The following is a 5,576-nucleotide window of genomic DNA, read 5'->3' on the forward strand; positions in this document are numbered from 1 at the left end:
AAAAAAGCAGCCGGTTCCGCGAACCGGGGAGCTTCAGAGCTGCAATCCGGTTCTGAGGACTATACAGGGGCCGGAGCTGCAGCCAGCACAGTGCGGGGAGAACAGAGCTCACCTCCAGCCCAGCCCCAGGAAGCAAGAATCCGGAACTACAGCTACCGTATATCACCAAGGAGATGGCCCCCGTCCTGCAGCAAGTGCCCAGAGAGCGTGTGGTGCTATGAGGACGCGGTCAGGTGCTCAGGTACACATCGTGACGGAACACGCTGAGTCTGGGGGGGACAGTGGAGTCTCGGGGACAGAGAGAAGTCCGGAGGGGACAGAAGGGACAGAGGACTAGAGGGGTCAGATGAGTCCAGAGGTGACTGAGGAGTCTGAGGGAGAGAAAGGAGTCCAGAGAGGACTAGAGGGGACAGAGGAGTCTGGGGTGGACAGAGGAGTACAGAGGGGACACAGGAGTCTGGGGTGGACAGGAGAACAGAGGAGTCTGGGGTAGACACAGGAGTTTGGGGTGGACAGAGGAGTACAGAGGGGACACAGGAGTTTGGGGTGGACAGAGGAGTACAAAGGGGACAGAGGAGTACAGAGGGGACACATGAGTCTGGGGTTGACAGAGGAGTACAGAGGGGACACAGGAGTTTGGGGTGGACAGAGGGGACAGAGGAGTCTGGGGTGGACAGAGGAGTACAAAGGGGACAGAGGAGTACAGAGGGGACAGAGGAGTCTGGGGTGGACAGAGGAGTACAGAGGGGACCCAGGAGTTTGGGGTGGACAGAGGACACAGGAGTCTGGGGTGGACAGAGGAGTACAAAGGGGACAGAGGAGTACAAAGGGGACACAGGAGTCTGGGGTGGACAGAGGAGTACAGAGGGGACACAGGAGTTTGGGGTGGACAGAGGGGACAGAGGAGTCTGGGGTGGACAGAAGGGACAGAGGACCTGTGCCTGCCTATTGGGGACCTGTGCAGCACTGTGCTGCCTATTGGGGACCTGTGCAGCACTGTGCTGCCTATTGGGGACCTGTGCCTGCCTTTTGGGGACCTGTGCTGCCTATTGGGGACGTGTGCTGCCTATAGGGAACAATGCTGCCTATTGGGGACCTGTGCTGCCTATAGGGACCTGTGCTGTCTATTGGGGACCTGTGCTGTGTATTGGGGACCTGTGCTGCCTATTGGGGACCTGTGCTGCCTTTTGGGGACCTGTGCTGCCTATTAGGGAACAATGCTGCCTTTTGGGGACCTGTGATGCCTATTGGGGACCTGTGCCTGCCTATTGGGGAACAATGCTGCCTATTGGGGACCTGTGCCTGCCTATTGGGGAACAATGCTGCCTATTGTGGACCTGTGCTGCCTATAGGGGACCTGTGCTGCCTATAGGGAACAATGCTGCCTATAGGGAACAGCTCCTTGACTGCGCCCCTACTTATACATGTTTGAGGAAAAGGTGCGTGTAAATGGGTGTGGCGTAATAATGGGTGTGGGTTAAAATGGGTGTGGCTTTCCTACAAACAAACACAGAACCTGTTGTTAAAAATTTGAATCCCACCACTTCCAGCTCTGCACACTGTGAACTTGCTAAATCGTGGTCTCTTCCTCTCCTTGGGCATTTTCCCATTCTCCTTCAAACACTCTAGCGTTACTCCAGTACTAAAGAAACCCGCTCTCAACCCATCCTGCACAAACTACAGACCAGTCTCCAATCTCCCCTTCATCTCTAAACTGTTGGAGCGCCTAGTCTACCCCGCCTTACCCGTTACCTCTCCAATCACTCCCTCCTAGACCCTTCACAGTCCGGCTTCCGCCCACTACGTTCGACAGAAACTGCACTCAAAGAGACCAACGACCTTCTGACAGCAAAATGTAACGGTGACCACTCTCTGCTCATTTTTCTTGACCTTTCTGCAGCTTTCGACACTGTTGACCACTGTCTCCTCCTCTCTAGGCTCCAGTCACTAGGCATTAAGGACACTGCTCTCTCCTGGTTCTCTTCCTACCTTTCTGACCGCTCCTTCAGTGTTTTGTTCGCTGGCTCCACGTCATCGCCTCTTCCTCTCACTGTCAGGGTACCTCAGGGCTCAGTCCTTGGCGCCCTTCTCTTCTCTACACGGCCCCAAATGGACAGACCATCAACAGATTTGGCTTTCAGTACCATCTTTATGCTGATGACACACAACTATACACGTCATCCCCCGACCTTACCCCTGTGGTACTACAGAATGCCAGTGACTGTTTGTCCGCAGTCTCCAACATCATGTCCGCTCTCTATCTGAAACTTAACCTCTCAAAAACTGAACTCCCGCCGTCTTCTAACCTCCCTAAATCTGATATTTCCCTCTCCGTGGGTGGCACCATAATAACACCCCAGCAGCAGGCACGCTGTCTGGGTGTTATGTTTGACACCAATCTCTCCTTCACATCCCATATACAATCTCTTGCCTGCTCTTGTCGCTTACACCTGAAGAACATCTCTAGAATCCGCCCTTTTCTCACCATGGAAACAACAAAAACCCTCACTGTCGCATTGATCCACTCCTGCCTGGACTACTGCAATACTCTATTAATTGGTCTCCCCATTACTCGACTTTCCCCTCTCCAGTCTATACTTAATGCAGCGGCCAGGGTTATCCATCTGGCTAACCGGTACTCGGACGCCTCTGCTCTTCGCCAATCGTTACACTGGCTGCCCATTCATTATAGGATCCAATCCAAAGTACTTGTTCTCACCCACAAAGCTCTCCACAGTGCCGCACCCTCCTACATCTCCTCCCTCATTTCTGTCTATCGGCCTAACCAACCACTGCGCTCTGCAAACGACTTTCGACTAACCTCTGCACTAATCCGCACCTCCCACTCCCAACTCCAAGATTTCTACCGTGCTGCGCCTTTCTTCTGGAATGCTCTACCCCAAGAAATTAGGACTATCCACAATTTGCATAGTTTTAGGCGCTCCCTCAAAACCCATTTGTTCAGAGCGGCCTATCACGTTCACTAATCAGTCATTCTATGTGTTAAGCGCCCGTTACACATAGCGATATCGCTAGCAATATCGCTGTAACGTCACCGATTTTGTGACGTAGCAGCGATATCGCTACATGTGATACTTACCTCCGACCGGCTCCCCCACTGGTTATCGCTGATCGCGCGAGAAGGTCCTGGACCATTTCTCGTCAGGCGCTTCCTGCTGTGGCGACGAGCAACGCATGGAGGCGGGCGGGAGGACGTAAGGATCGCCGCGTCTGACAGGTAAGTAGCGACCCCCGACCGCTGCTATGTCGCTGGTGATATCTGCCTGTGTGGCAGTTCACTAGCGACCACTTAGCGATACACCAGCGATCCATATCGTTGTCGGGATCGCTGGTGCATCGCTAAGTGTAACAGTACCCTAAGTGTGCATGTGTAGCCCATTCACTATCTCAATCTATCCCTCACTCCCTCAAGATGGCTGGACCATCAATGTACAGTCATATGTAAAAGTTTGGGCACCCCTATTAATGTTAACCTTTTTTCTTTATAACAATTTTGGTTTTTGCAACAGCTATTTCAGTTTCATATATCTAATAACTGATGGACTCAGTTATATTTCTGGATTCAAATGAGGTTTATTGTACTAACAGAAAATGTGCAATCTGCATTTAAACAAAATTTGACCGGTGCAAAAGTATGGGCACCCTTATCATTTTCTTGATTTGAACACTCCTAACTACTTTTTACTGACTTCCTGAAGCACTAAATTGGTTTTGTAACCTCATTGAGCTTTGAACTTCATAGCCAGGTGTATCAAATCATGAGAAAAGGTATTTAAAGTGGCCACTTGCAAGTAGTTCTCCTATTTGATTCTCCTATGAAGAGTGGCATCATGGGCTCCTCAAAACAACTCTCAAATGATCTGAAAACCAAGATTATTCAACATAGCTTTTCAGGGGAAGGATACAAAAAGTTGTCTCAGAGATTTAACCAGTCAGTTTCCACTGTGAGGAACATAGTAAGGAAATGGAAGAACACAGGCACAGTTCTTGTTAAGCCCAGAAGTGGCAGGCCAAGAAAAATATCAGAAAGGCAGAGAAGAAGAATGGTGAGAACAGTCAAGGACAATCCACAGACCACCTCCAAAGACCTGCAGCATCATCTTGCTGCAGATGGTGTCACTGTGCATCGGTCAACAATACAGAGCATGCATAACGCCTTTTTGTATGACCAAACAACTCAATCTTTATTTCATCAGTTCACAGGACCTTCTTCCAAAATGTAACTGGCTTGTCCAAATGTGCTTTTGCATACCTCAGGCGACTCTGTTTGTGGCGTGCTTGCAGAAACGGCTTCTTTCGCATCACTCTCCCATACAGCTTCTCCTTGTGCAAAGTGCACTGTATTGTTGACCGATGCACAGTGACACCATCTGCAGCAAGATGATGCTGCAGGTCTTTGGAGGTGGTCTGTGGATTGTCCTTGACTGTTCTCACCATTCTTCTTCTCTGCCTTTCTGATATTTTTCTTGGCCTGCCACTTCTGGGCTTAACAAGAACTGTACCTGTGTTCTTCCATTTCCTTACTATGTTCCTCACAGTGGAAACTGACTGGTTAAATCTCTGAGACAACTTTTTGTATCCTTCCCCTGAAAAGCTATGTTGAATAATCTTGGTTTTCAGATCATTTGAGAGTTGTTTTGAGGAGCCCATGATGCCACTCTTCATAGGAGAATCAAATAGCAGAACTACTTGCAAGTGGCCACTTTAAATACCTTTTCTCATGATTTGATACACCTGGCTATGAAGTTCAAAGCTCAATGAGGTTACAAAACCAATTTAGTGCTTCAGGAAGTCAGTAAAAAGTAGTTAGGAGTGTTCAAATCAAGAAAATGATAAGGGTGCCCATACTTTTGCACCGGTCAAATTTTGTTTAAATGCAGATTGCACATTTTCTGTTAGTACAATAAACCTCATTTGAATCCAGAAATATAACTGAGTCCATCAGTTATTAGATATATGAAACTGAAATAGCTGTTGCAAAAACCAAAATTGTTATAAAGAAAAAAGGTTAACATTAATAGGGGTGCCCAAACTTTTACATATGACTGTAAATACACACCTGTACTTTGTATCCCCCCCACCTCATTGTAGATTGTAAGCTCTCACAAGCAGGGTCGTCTTATTTCGTCTTACTTTGCTTTAATTATTGTATTGTTAGCGTTGTTACTTATGACTTGTGTTTTGAAACTGTTAAACTGTAAAGCGCTGCAGAATATGTTGGCGCTATATAAATAAAGATTTATTATTATTATTAAAATGCAGAAATCTGGGAGAAAAAAAAAATAAAAGCTAGTAGCCTGTGAATAAATCCTCACATATGTAGGAGTCATGTAAACAATCCCCCTGTATATCCAGGGAGCCCCTTATAAGGTTATAAACCACCCCTGTGGCACCTCTATGGGCGCTGATGTGACATCAGTGGTGGGGACCATGGTCGTCAGTGAGATAATCTGTAACTGTGAAGACTGCGAAAGTTGTAAAGAAATGACTTATAAAGCAAAGTTTGCATAGGTCCAGATTCCTGTCAGTTCACGTGATGGTCACCAGACGTGCTC

This window comes from Dendrobates tinctorius, unplaced genomic scaffold (assembly GCF_039654945.1).
Source record: "Dendrobates tinctorius isolate UK_male_01 unplaced genomic scaffold, ASM3965494v1 ptg000057l, whole genome shotgun sequence".
NCBI classification, from domain to species: domain Eukaryota; kingdom Metazoa; phylum Chordata; class Amphibia; order Anura; family Dendrobatidae; genus Dendrobates; species Dendrobates tinctorius.